General features: G+C 41.0%; 1 protein-coding gene across 1 annotated transcript in view; it reads right to left on the reverse strand.

Moving 5' to 3' along the window:
* LOC126419040 (rabphilin-3A) overlaps positions 1-15,032 on the reverse strand; it is a 1,076,902-nt gene that overhangs the window by 224,343 nt on the left and 837,527 nt on the right. The window lies entirely within an intron of this gene.

The raw sequence follows: 15,032 nt of genomic DNA on the forward strand, positions 1-15,032 counted from the left end.
GATGACCTCAGATGTTAAGTCCCATAGAGGTTAGAGCCATTTGAACCATTTTCAGACCAGCTGCTATGGTGTGGGGAGGAGTAATGTCGCATGGGGGTACGGACCTCCAAATCTTTCAACACGGTACACTCACAAAACAATGTTATTCCAACACTGTGTACGACTGAATAAAGATTTGGCCGATAGGATGTACGTCAGGAGAGGGTGGCCTCAGGCGCTTAGGAGGTGGTTGCAGGGTTGAAATCAGGAATACTAGAGGTTTCTATTGAAACTGAACAATGGCAGGATTTATTGCCTATCTCTAAGGCATGTAGAAATGAAGTCTTTTTTGAAAGCTTTCGCACAATGTGGGGCTTCATGGCCGGAGAGGAGCGGAAGGTAGCTCTGAACAGTCCGAGAGCTGGTTCAGAATAGCCCGACCGAACTTTCTCGCCCACACTCCTTAGCTCGCGCCAGGGCCCCAAGTGACCGATTCCGTTCCCGCGTTTGGTTTTATCCTATATAGTTCGTTTTCTGACAATGCTTAGCCGTGGAGTTTCTTTGTCAGCACAAGTTCACACAGCCATCATCTGAACAGGGCGTGAAGTGGATGGCATCCGGCCAATATCCGATGACAGCCGACCCCGGTCCGGGTGCAGCTGAGAGAAACATTCACGAGCTACCCACGAACGAAAATTTAAAGAAATAAATCAATTTGTTGCCTGTTATGTCGGCCCACCTTGTACAAATATACTCCTTCCGCAGGTGCGTCTTTTCAGGGATACATTTTGTTTTGACTTCATTTTGCGGATCAGTTGCGCAACCCCATCGAAGGAGCAAATGGAGCAGCTCTCGGAACGAGACGATATTCGGCAAATGGACAGGAGTCGTACTGCAGCACGTCCATCTGCGACAAAGACCGTCGAGCAGTTATCAACGCCCTTCTACAAGAACTCTTTACAAACCTTTTGGCTAACGCTGTAGCACACACCCATCCGTTGAGATAATAAACTATATTAAGAACCATACCCCACCGTATCCCATCGTAAATTGCGGTGACTTCAGCCTTATTATTGTCTTTGAATAATAGTCCCATTTCTGTTCTTCTCAATGGATATTTCTTTAATTTAACTGCTGGACTATACCGTAGTCGTTCTTCCTATGTACGTTCCAAGTTTCATCGAGCTATCTTCCTTCATTGTGATGCACAATGCGGAATTTACTATCGTCCGAATGTTGGTGTGGGAACAACGGCGTCTTCTGCTAACATCGGAAGTTGACCCATGCTCACCACGTTTTCTCTTCCTTTCGTGTCTTTTTTATCTTTATATTACCGTTTACTTTGTTTTCATATTCTTAAACGAACGAATGTAGCATGCGATAAAGTACATTCACATTTGTCGCGATTATTATTTACCCATGAATTACACCTCAACAGGTTGAAGATAACCGAAATAAATAAGAACAAGAGGGGAAAAATTTATGTCTGATTAGAATTATTATCATAATTTATGCCCGTAGAGGGGCACAGAGGATCATTGAACTGCATTACAGTATAGCGCATGGTGAAATCATACATCATAAATTTGCGTTATATTAATTATTCATTCAAACGGGGGAAGTGCAGGAAAGTTGGGATTTTGGGCGGGGGGAAACTAAATTTATATGAGAACAACGGATAAGCGAATGATATCAAACACGAATTACTAACATGAAATTTGGGGAAACCAACACCCTAAATAGTAAGAAAAGCAGGTACACGCAAGCAAGGGAAATCCATAAAAAGTAGCAAATATTGGAATCGATAACAAGAACTGATCTACATATGAGGCCAATTCAAGTTACCGATTCCAATATTACTAACTTTCTCGCAGAAGTTCAGAAGGCAATTACGAGTACAGACATGGTATTATATTTTACACGCTTCCAGCAAAAACGATGTAATTAAGGAACCATCGAATAGTTGGAATCAGTAACTAGGATTGACCTATATAGTAGGTCATTTCTAGTAACCAATTCCAATATTCCTGTTTCGCGGTGGTTCAGAGAGCAATTACAAGCTCAAAAATCTTATTACCTTTGACAAACCTGCTTAAAAACGATCTTGTTAGTGAACTATCGAATACTACTAGAATTTACCTACGTAGGAGGTCAGTTCTAGTTATCGATTCCAACTATTCAGCCATAGAATGGTTGGAATCGGTAACCAGAATTGAGCTGTATATGTAAAAACGACGTGCATAACGAAAGATGGAATGTTTGGAATCGGTAACTACAATTGACCTATATGCTAAATTCCAGTTATCAGTTCCACGCGCTCCATTATACCAATACAGGTCAGTTGTAGTTATCGATTCCACGAATTGTTTTTCAATTTCAGTAATTATGTAAAGTAGTGTGTTGTAGGATTTCTACTTCGCTGTTAGTTTCTGTACTACTGCAATTAGTAAATTGTTTATTTGTCACGGAAGTACAAAGAGAAAACAAGCAATGGAAATACTGAAAGACATCACTGCCAACACATACTGTAAACTGCAGAACCTGCATGCCTTGGAATCGACAAAAGAATTCATCTATATAGCTCAAATTTACTAATCCATTTCAAAGAACGTAATTGTCCAAGGTAGTAAAAAAAAATTTCCAAAAAAGAAAATTTTTACAAACATCATTGCACACACAAAAAAGAATAAAATGCAAAAATGGCAAAACCTTGGAACCGATAACTGTGCTACAGTACCTCGAAAATAAGCGGTAAAATTTATACCTTAGGACTGAAAGTAAAATTAACAGAACTATAGCGAAAACACGGATATAAAACGAGATAATTGATCATACAATGTAAACATTCACGGCCGGTATTGTCTTCACTTAAAACTTCCGGGCTGATAGGCCATGGTCGAAGTATAAAACAGTCTCCCGACGTTTCGTCTCCGACTGCGGGAGACATCCTCAGAGGTAAAGTGGCGATGTCTCCCGCAGTCGGAGACGAAACGTCAGGAGACTGTTTTATACTTCGACCATGGCCTATAAGCCCGGAAGTTTTAAGTGAAAACAGACAATTGGCTACTAAAAAAAAAAAAAAAAGTTATCACATATGGACTTCCAAAGGAGTGAAATTTCGAGGCTGACAAGAAGAAAAAAATGAGGACATAACAACTAATAATAATGTTAGGGGGTCAAACTATAACGAAATATGCAAAAACCAGAATAACTAATCAAAAATTTAATAAGAAACACAAACTGCCAGGCACGAAAGAGGCACCATCCGAATCTATTCTTAGCTATCACCCGCCCCAACCGGACCCAAAATTTTAAAATGAAAGAAAATGATGTGACAAGTAAATCAAATGAACTCACTGGCACAAGGCAACAACCAACCCCTCGCCCCACCGTTGTATTAAAAAAAAAATATTAAAACGACATAAAAACCTCCCCCCCCCCTTCCCAGAGAATCCAAAAAAGTACCAAACCCACAGACCACAGTAACAGAAAAAAACAAGAAAAAAATGAAAATCACGCACACTGTAAGTAGGCTGTTTAAGTTGTTATGTTGGTAACGCCACGAAGCGGTCTATATGAAAATCACTGACTGTGCTGTGTGAAGTCTGTGGCTGGTTTGCATTGTTGGAATATTTGCTATTGTAGTGTTGGGCAGTTGGATGTGAACAGCGCGTAGCGTTGCGCAGTTGGAGGTGAGCCGCCAGTAGTGGTGGATGTGGGGAGAGAGATGGCAGAATTGTGAGAGCGGACGATCTGGACGTGTGTAATACTGGATATCATGAACTGGTATATATATATATATATATATATATATATATATATATATATATATATGATGACTTTTGAACATTATTAAGGTAAATACATTGTTTGTTCTCTGTGAAAATCTTTCATTTGCTAACTATGCCTATCAGTAGTTAGTGCCTTCAGTAGTTAGAATCTTTTATTTAGCTTGCAGTATTGGCGCTCGCTGTATTGCAGTAGTTCGAGCAGCTAAGATTTTTGTGGGGTAAGTGATTCATGAAAGTTATTGGTTATTGTTAGTCAGGGCCATTCTTTTGTAGGGATTATTGAAAGTCAGACTGCGTTGCGCTAAAAATATTGTGTGTCAGTTTAATGTTGATCAGAATAAGTAAAGAGAGAAATGTCTGAGTACGTTCAGTTCTGCTTAGCTGTTTGAAAATCAAATAGCGTAAGAGGTTTATCAGCACAGTAATTCATGAATTTTTCTAAGGAGATGTTTCAACACGTAACTAACTAAACGGGGCTGGATATACACAATAACGATTAGGGACACTCTTCCCCCACCAGTATTCATCCAAATGGCCTTGCAACACTGAAATCCTCTTTCCCCGCCAGACAGCAGATTTTACAGACCCCCAACACCGCTCGATAGTATTGGTACATGCCCCCATCTTGTAATCTTTAATCTGAATATTGTGATTTACATCCAAATGTGATAACCCCTGTCATCCAACGCCTTGTAGGAAGCAAACCCATCCGACATTACTATTGAACCTTCTTCCACACATTATCCTATTAACTATGTTAAACTTCTTTTGTACGATTTGGAACGACCTTAAATACAACATCGGCACAATCCCCTCCAGAAACTTGTACTTCAAAAAACCAAAGCCCAACCACCTCATGCCCCCTTTCATACTTTCTCTTTCCAAAACGCAATTCCTCTCCTTCCCCTGTAACCGCTGCCTCCCCACCTCCCCCTCCCTATCATACCCTGTACTTCATAATTCCCCACAGTTTTCTATACAAAATGAAAATCAGTCAGTTAGCAAAAATAGAAAGTTAACATGGCTATTACTTCTAAATTCAGCCTCGATCTTTCGAATAACGTCTCTCTGCGTATAGACCAACATATGTTATTGTTTCTGCACCTCCACATGTACTCATCGGAAGTTCTGGAAGATGGAATCTTTGTGAACACCATATAATTACCACAAACACTGCACTTCCAAAATTCTGCAATAACGCCGAATGATTGTAAAGATCTTATAGTAGATTTACGGTCAGTCATTCTGTCAAGCAGCAATTTCGCTGTAAAAACAACTGACTCATCCATAATGAAAAGCAATTGCATGTAAAATCAGAATCTTATAAATCACGAATGCTTTCATCAAGATACAGAAAACAAATTAGGATATGAAAACACTATACATCGGAGTTATCTTAGATCATATATAACATAGACCGCGCATGTCCCTATCTCTGCCGTGTTAATGCATGAAACGAACATCTAAGTCACGTGACTCACGACAAAAAGCTGAGTTCCTGTCATTAGGCGCTATGTGAAGTGGATCTGAGAGTTACAGTTCCTCTCATTTATAGGTGAAATCAAGCACTGGTTTTGACAATTCAATGAACTGTAGTACAACTCTTACGCATGCAGTAATGCAGTTAACCTACTTTCTCCGAAATCCTGATAATAAAGCAGTGGTTATAGTTTTTACATGTGATCAAATTGAAAACGTATTGACAGTTCTTTTAACAAGCGGTAGAATGACTGTTATTTAGTGAATACTTTTTTTTCCACTGTGAATTCTTGTAGTTCACCGCTTCCACAGGAGTGGAAGACAAAATAAAAATTTCTAAAGCAGCATTAGTTTTCTAACGATTGCACAAGAATATGTGTGAAATGCTTTTTGTGAAATGCTTTACTAAGAAAGTCAATTCTTCTATGCGCATAATGTCAGGTATTTACACAAAATAAGCAAATACGTTTTCTGACTTTTGCTTAATCCATTACAGGCACCGATGCGATATCAAGATAGGAAGCGCAATCTATTACAAAATGTTGATTAAACTGGTGTACTGAGTTAGATATTAACGACATGTCGTCTCAAAAGTTTAGTCATTCACCAAGTTTTACATCCAAGGAGCAACAGCCATCCTAGCTTTCAACTTTATGGAAATACCTCTGCAAGTATTTTAAAATAATTCACTTACACAACTGAGATTTTCGTCACTTTACCTAATTGTAGGATACAAAAGAAGACTTATCTGGGCATATGTGATGGTCTTTACATCTGCACCTAGTAAAAAGCACTACAGTACATCATTTGATCAGTTAAAAACAAAAAAATCATACATTGTGCACTATAAATGCGTAATGACATACTCGGCTTCGTGCTCCGGGTCACGTGACTTAGATGTTGGTTTTAGTAAAACGACGTAATGAGCAGTCTATGTTATCTATTGTCTACGGGATTTTTAACACAGACGCGTAACAAAGAGATCCAGAGAAATTATTTAACATTCATAACTACAGTCTGCAGCATAAACAGAAAAGCATCATGGATTACGTCACTGGTCAAAGCCGACGAGTGGAATCGGACACTAAAGTGACACTATGTCTGTAGTTAGAATTTCTATTGTCAACTGCGTTTACACAATAGATATACGGCTGTGGACACATGTTTTGACTTTCAGTATCTACGTGGCACACAACACATAGAATATGTGAACTCTAAGGGACCAGACTCCTGGAATGGACTACAGCCAGTTTAATTCGTCGGATGCTACTGATGAAATCCAAAAGTTGAATTTGTGGAATCATTGAATGTGGACTCAGAATTTATTTTTTCGACGTATCCTCTACTTGAGGTGAATAAAAAATTAAATTCTGAGCTCCCGTTCAATGATACCACAAATAGAACTCAAGGATTTTATCAGTAAGATACCGGGTGGTAGCTTTCCCTATTTAATACGTTATAACAAGGAAACTAATTACCGTGCTAGTACCAAATTGTTAGCAAAATGGTTCAAATGGCTCTGAGCACATGGGACTTAACATCTGTGGTCATCAGTCCCCTATAACTTAGAACTACTTAAACCTAACTAACCTAAGGACATCACACACATCAATGCCCGAGGCAGGATTCGAACCTGCGACCGTAAAACTTGTTAGCATTAGTGCATTATTTCCATGCATCACAGCGCCACCGTCCAGTTCCAACTACGGCCACCAGGTACGGTGATCAGTCATCGTGATTCATAGACTCACACACCTGACCAGTCGCAGTGCACTTGTTGACGTGTCAACATGAGATTGGACAAATGGAGCAGGGAATTATTGGTGAAGCTCTATTATCAAAACAACGGTAATGCTGCAGGTGCACATCGAGAATATTGCCGGCTGAAAGGATTTCTGAAGGGTCCTCTTTCTCCCCCTGCTGTGCGGAGCATAATGAAGTAATTCGAATCATCTGGAGAACTGGGCGTCGCTCCGGAACAGGCCGACAACCGGTTGCGCTGCACGCAATTCCCGATCGTGAAGCAGCGCGCCTGCTGTGTCGTGACAATTGAACATCCCGTGGTCCACTGTAGGGAAGGTGCTTCGAACCATTCGCAAATGATAAAGAAAAATGTGTGTGAATCCTAAGGGACCAAACTGCTGAGTTTATCAGTCCCTAGACTTACACACTGCTTGAACTGAGTTAAACTAACTTATGCTAAGAACAGCACACACATCCACGCCCGACAGAGGACTCGAACATCCGGCGGAGGGGCCCCGCATTCCGTGACAAGGCATCTCATCCGCACGGCCATTCGTCGTCGCTTCAGATGATATCTGTACAAGAACCATATCGTGAAGCAGCTTGCACCACAGGACACACAACGACGTGTTGACTTCGCTCTCCACTTTCTCCCAAGAATTGAAGTTGAAGAAGGCTGGCACTGGACTATCCCATGGACAGACGAAGCTCATTTTTCTCTGAGGGGTGAGGTGAACACACGGAATTGACGAGTGTGGTGATCTTCACCTCCAGTCACGGTGCATGAAGTTCCTCTGTATGGTGAACGTGTCACTCCAGCCTATTGCCTGCAGCATTACTTCAGAAATTAGTCGAGTCCTTGCCACGTCGTTTTGCGGCACTTCTGCGTGCTCGCAGAGGCCCTACACGATATAAGGCGCGTGTACCAGTCTCTTTGGGTCCACAGTGTACATTATCTGATCACACGTATCCTGACACCCTATAATCACTAGAGGCCACGAGAGGTGAAATACCATTATAAAAGGGAGCAGGGAATTAGCTTCAGTAGACAAGCAACAGCCGGCCGTTGTGGCCTTGCGGTTCTAGGCGCTTCAGCCCGGATCCGCGCTGCTGCTACGGTCACAGGTTCGAATCCTGCCTCGGACATGGATGTGTGTGATGTCCTTAGGTTAGTTAGGTTTAAGTAGTTCTAAGTTATACGGGACTGATGACCTCAGATGTTAAGTCCCGCAGTGCTCAGAGCCATTTGAACCATTTTTGAACAAGCAACAGCTCACTGACTTCCAGCACGTACTTGTAACTGGATGCCACATGGGTATCAGATCCATCATGGACATGTCAACTCTTCTATAGCTGCTAAAGTCGACTTTTGATAATCTGAATGTGCAATGGAAACGCCACGGCACAACCACACCGAAGTCAAGACCAGGAAGACCCCGTGTAATGAACAGGGCAGTCCAACATTAAGGAGGGTGGTTGTAAAACATCGCATGAAATCAACGAAAGTAATCATTCGTGAGTTCCAAACTGCTATCGGCAGTCCAACTGGCACAATGACTGTATGCAGCGAGTTAAAAAGAATGGGATACAATGGTCCAGCACTTAGACACATGGCACAAAGTTTTGTAGTCAAGGCTAAAAGGCACTTGAGGTGGTGGCAGTGGCTGACTCGAGAAGAGTGTGTTGGAGTGATGAAACGCAGTATACCTTGTGGCAAACCAATGAAAGAGTATGAGTTCATCGAATGCTTGGAGAACGTTACCTGCCGACATGTGTAGCGGCAGTAGTAATGTTTGGAGCAGGTAGTTTTACGTTATGGAGATGTTTTTCGTGGTAAGGGTTGATCGACTTATTACGCTCAAATAATCCTAAATGTCTAAGGTTACGAACATATTTTACTGTACTGTGTACTGCATACAGTAGAGGAACAGTTCAGAGGTGAAGAATGTGACAGAATGACAATGCACCCTGTCACGAAGCAGCATGTCTGAGGCAATGGTTTGTGGACAGCAACATTCCTGAAACGGAACGGTCTACGCAGAGTCCCGATCTATGTGGGGACTTAGAACGGTGAATACGCTCCTGACTCCAGCGTCAAATGCTACTGCCTTCTCTGGTTTCGGTTCTTGAGTGAAGAATAGGCTGCTATTCCTCCACAGACATTCAGACAACTCATTAAATGTGTGCCCAGCAGAGTTCAAGCCTTTTTCAAGGCGGAGGGTGGACACACTCCATAGAAATGCCCACTATCCGTTGTACGGATATTTTTGATCAGCGTCATGCCAGACAGCATAATAAACAAAAACTCACTGAAGATAGGACAGAAAGTGTTAAAATATACTCGGTTAAAATAAAAATAAACGAAGCGTTGTAATGTTGATGCATTAAGTTGTTCTGAAAGTGGTGCTGATATTCAAGACAATAAAAGTGGGTTAAAAGCTGTGAGCTATCTGGGGAAGTTAACCTTGCATTACTGAGCAACTGTTTCACCAGGTATCCAGTCTAGCTTACCAAATTCCCAACCAGACTAACATTAATTATAATCTTTTAATAGTCATCTTACGACAACCGGTGATTATATATATATATATATATATATATATATATATATATATATATATATATATATATATATATATATAAAGAGAATTTAAATAAAAAGAAATAAATCAGTTTATATTTGGACATTTATTTTAACATTGATCATTGTTCTGTTAAAATTTCAGCATATTAAACTTGATTCGTAACTAAACTGGTGCCTTATTTAGGATTGTGAAAATGTGAGTTTGTAATCTTACGGAACACATCAAATATGGATCCAAGATTGGGAGACTGCATACAACACTGCATTCATAATATAACACACGAAGAACGTTGAAACATATGCAAGAGGAAATTAACCACAACCAACCGATTCAATTTTCACCCAAAGAAGTTACGTTCATAGCGCAATCCTGTCCGTCATGAAATTACCACACACTGGTATACTAAATTCATACTAACTCTCTGTGAAATCTTCCCGAAAAGAATAGCTGAGGGCTGCTTTGATGATTACACCACATGCTTCACGTGGTCAACTTGGTTTACACAAGGAGAGTGTAACTCTACAATAATTTTGATAATTAAAATAAATTACATCAAACCGCAATTTACAAAAGAAAAACCTCGAACTGGTTACTATCATCTTACTATTAACCTGATGGGTCAAACAATTGTATAAGCACCTGGTACTGGTCTCACAAAGTACACCCCACGTGGGTTGAACATAAAGAAAAGTTGCTATGTTGAAAAATATTGTCAAGACGAGATGTTATAATCTCACGCACATTCGCATTTAAGATAGATGGTCTTAGTTAGAGTCACGGATCATCAACACGTGGTCCCAGTTTACTCACAAAGTAGTGACAAAGCAACTACTGGAAGATATTCTGAACTTCACACTCGAATTACACTGCGTTGCAATTTAAGATAACATAAGATATTTTAGATCTAAACCTGAAATAAAGGTGATTAAATTTTCAGTTAGGCTGAACTTAAGAAATCCATTGTCCTACGGACTTGGCAGAGACGCGCTTAGCTGGAGATCTTACCACTTCAGACGCTCGCCGCCGACAGACTGCCTTGGGTCCCTACCGAGAGTGCTTCACAGATACAATGCGGAAGTGACCAGAGAGGCAGCTTCCTATACTAACATGACAAGGGACGGACAGGATCATACTAAGAATAGGAACCTCTTTGCTTTTAGAAAGCGTAGCTACCTGTTCCGACGTTGGTCCTACTGTTCTCTAGCAGACCGGCTTGTCTGCTACCATCGAGCATGCAACTAGAAATACATTTGCTCATTCATCCTTTCACACAGAAGGGAAGGGGGATGACAGTACCTTATCATATACAGTATATAAAAGCAGATGTAGGTTCCGTATGAGACTGTGTGACATGAATTACATATAAACTGTGTTTTAAAGTGTAGTAGTGTGACAGATCGTTCTTGGTTATGTGTAAAAGTAACGTGTTCCACTGCTCAGTCTCCTCCCAGATAGAGTCAGAAACGCCACAGTAAATTTAGAAGTGGAATGTATGCCATAAATGACAACAGTTTTAAGAAATTAACACGAAAGGAATCCAACAGAGACCTTTCAGCGTGTCATGTAAAAGGCGTAATTTCTTTTCAGGTTGCTATAACTTTAATTAGAAAAACTTTCTTTTGAGAGCGGAAAAGCCAACTCTGTTGATGGAGGAAAAAAGTATTTTACATTATTCAGCACCGAGAAAGAAAACAAAAGACAATGTATAAAATTAAAATGCGCTTTGTTTTACGTTCTAAACGTTGTTTGATATGTGAATATCGATGTTTTCATGGAGTATGCTTGATCCATAATAGCGTGGGAATGCAGTATTTTACGTTACTCGTCACCGAGAAATAAAACAAAAGACAATGGATGAAATTAAAATGCGCCTTGTTTTACGTTCTAAACATTGTTTGATGTGTGAATATCCGTGTTTTCATGGCGTATGCTTGATCCACAATAGCGTGGGAATGCAGTCGTAACCAGACTCGGTCTGCTGGTAACTTGGGGCTGTCAAGCGTTTAGCCAACATTTGAGCGAGCTGGAAGACCGAGGGTAAAGCGCCACAGTCGCCGTGTCCAATGCTACACTCTGATTTACTAGCAGTGGACGAGCGCTGTATTGAGACAGACAAAGCTGTGACCTTCAAGAACATACAAATTTTAACGTGTGTTTCATCCTTATGTGAGTCAGTATTCAGGGAAGCCAATGAAAAGCGTTTGACGAACGACTTAATTAATGGTGATCATGATTTTTAACGTTCACGAAGTGTGGAATCGTGCACCGCCAACAGTTAACTCTCGCAGACAACGGTACTGCTCCCTTGTCAACCAGATACACAACGTCTTCTCAGAGGGCATTACGGTAGCATAAAGCTCTGCCACTCATATGGTATTAAGGTTGAGGTCGGAAGCGCTTTGCTTCCGATTCTGAAGATGATGTAGCTGATAAGGGGGAAGGTGTGAGTACCACGGACGCTGAGGCAATACCAGAGTACTGTCTGTGTCCCTACCTGTTTCCACTACGTGCTGAAAAGGGCGTTGACTGCGAACAAAGACCTAAGGCGACCATAGAGCAGGTACCGCCTAAAGTTGTTTACAAGACAATTGACTATGTGGATCTCGTGACCGAGGTCACCCTTAGCCTTACTGCATAACGTAAGACTGCTTTCAAGGAGCACATGATGCGCGTTGTCTAGAATTATGTGCAGCTCAGAAGGTGAGCTGAAATTCCGTCGGCTACTTTTTTCCAATTCGGAAGCCGATAATTACGACTCAGAAGTCGAATATTCAGGGAATATATCCTAATGCAACACAATTCCGTAACACTGTATCAAACTGGCTTTCAGGGTTAACTTGTGTCGCCGTAGTCATTCCTAAACGAGGCAGAAATCGCGCACACCGGAACGTTATTGCACATAAAATCACCTTTTTCCTGGAAACCACAGTCTCGTTTTGATCGAAATATCTCACGCACTACAACACTACAATCTTATTCGCAGTTCCAGCTTGAGGAATTACATTTTACACTGTTATGGAGATACAGCTATACACAAGCAACTTCCACAACTGAATAAGTCCTACTATGATGAAATTTTTCTGGCATGTTTATTAATATTTTGTCTTTTTTTATTTAACTGTTGTACAGTACATTTTGTAAAGGTGCTATTCCCATAGAGATTAATTCTTTGTAAATTCAGAGGAACATACAGGGTGAGTCAGGGGGAAAGGTACGTGTTTTGACAGGTGATAACATTTGTGATTCTGAAGAAAAAACTTGATGTGGACATATGTCCTCTTCCGAATGGTTTCCGTGATAAAACACTTTTAATGTACATTTCTATTTATTTTCTGTATTATTCATTGTCTTTGTTTACAACGTACCACATTAGTATAGAGGAAGTTGAAACGAACAATTTGATACAGGACCCTTGTGGTCCATGAAGTCAGAAAACTACATCAAACTGGCCTACAAAAAGTACTTAAGCTACAGCGCACACGTGTCGCGCGAGGTTTCCAATGTTCTCTAGAGCTCTTCGCGCAAACTGTTAGTCCTAGACAAAAAATAAATAGGATCTTTTTTTAGTTAGATTGAGTGTGCGGTTTTCGAGTTATTAAAGAAAAACGTACAAAAGTGATATTAAACGTGTTTTATCTCGGAAACAATTCGCAATAGGGCATATGTCCATATGAAGTTTTTATTCAGAATCACTAATACTATCGCGTCTCAAAGCATGTACCTTTCCTCCTAAGTCACCCTGTATAACAGAATAACAGTGGCTAGAGAGAGTATTGGAGTGTTTTTCTGGGCATCGAATGTATGAAAATGAGGGCATGAACAAGTGAGGGTATGAACAACTCAAGAGCCAACAGTGAAAAACGAGTATGAAGGTGATGAAGGTGGAGCAAAGAATGTGTGATTCCAAGTGAATGCAATTGTTGAGATTATGCAAGCGATTTACGAGCATTGCCGATCTGATGTGTGAGCTATAAATGACGGAAGAATATGATTTTTTACAGAATTATGGTGAGGAATGATTCATTACTTAATAACACCTTTGGAAAGGCGCAGCTCATATTATAGCTTTATGTGTCTTTTCTGTTTCCTAAAGAACCGTGCCCCTACACTTATATAGTAGGCGTTGCGATAAAATATGACTGAAAATCGGTGATTGTAGTACATACGTCATGCCAGCTTAGGAAAATCAGGGAAGGCAGAGATTGCAGCATCACTTGCCGTCTTCTTACGTCACACGGTAGAAAAGACTTCTTTGCTTATGTTTGGGCATTGAAAAAGATCGACAGCAAAAGTGAAAAAAAATAAACGATTACCTGTACGTTACAAAAACAAAACACAGTGTAAAGACTTCCTTCTCTTACGTAGGAAAAAAAAAAGAAAATATCTAGGAGCAAACGCGCAGACGAAATTAAGTGGAGAATTCATTAGTTTAATGGGTTTCGTTGGAGCACAAGAGTTAAAAACTAAGCCGTAGTTCAGTGGATGCACGATATTCTGTAGCTAGCTGTGGAACCAAAATTAAATGATTAACGGCTAGCGGCATTACAGTTTTAGTTACAAGAAACTACAATAATTTATAAAATAAGACGGGCGTTCAATAAGTATGGCCACACAGTTTTTTCTCTCGGCCAATTTCGGTTGAAAAAACGTTGAATTTGCTGTGGGACACCCTCGAATACTACTTCAGCCCCTATAGTTTCATGAAGTTCCAATACGTGGCGGTGGTATATGTAGCGTTCAAAATGGCGTTCGTAACGCAGATGCATTCCAAGCAGAGAGCTCTCACTGAGTTTCTTTTGGCGGAAAACAAGAGCATCGCAAATATTCCTAGGCGCTTGCAGAATGTCTATAGAAACCTGCCAGTGAACAAAAGCACGGTGATTCGTTGGGCAAGGCGCCTGTTGTCATTTCAACAAGGTCACGCAAAACTGTCCGATCTCCCCATGCCGGCCGGCCGCGCGCAGCTGTGACTCCTGCAACACTGGAACGTGGTGACACTCTCATCCGAGGTGATCGACGGAACACAATGAAACACCTCGCTGCTCAACTGGACGTCTTTGTTGGTAGCGTTGACACACTCGTCCGTAGGATGGGAGATTCAAAATCTTGTGCCTACTGGGTTCCTCCCCACCTAAGAGAATACCATAAAGCCGCGTGGAGTGGCCGCACGGTTAGAGGCGCCATGACACGGATTGCGCGGCCACTCCCGCCGGAGGTTCGAGTCCGCCTTCGGACACGGGTGTGTGTGTTGTTCTTAGCACAAGTTAGTTTAAGTAGTGCGTAAGTCTAGAGACCGGTGACCTCAGAAGTATGGTCCCTTAGGAATTCACACACATTTGAGCTTTTGAGTACCATAAAGAGCAACGAAGAGCATATGTGCGCGTTATGAGGCGTTACGAAACAATGCGTGGATGGTGGGGAGGTTATTGTGCTGCAAGACGTTAACTCCGATGTC

The sequence above is a fragment of the Schistocerca serialis genome, chromosome 9, assembly GCF_023864345.2.
Source record: "Schistocerca serialis cubense isolate TAMUIC-IGC-003099 chromosome 9, iqSchSeri2.2, whole genome shotgun sequence".
NCBI lineage: Eukaryota > Metazoa > Arthropoda > Insecta > Orthoptera > Acrididae > Schistocerca > Schistocerca serialis.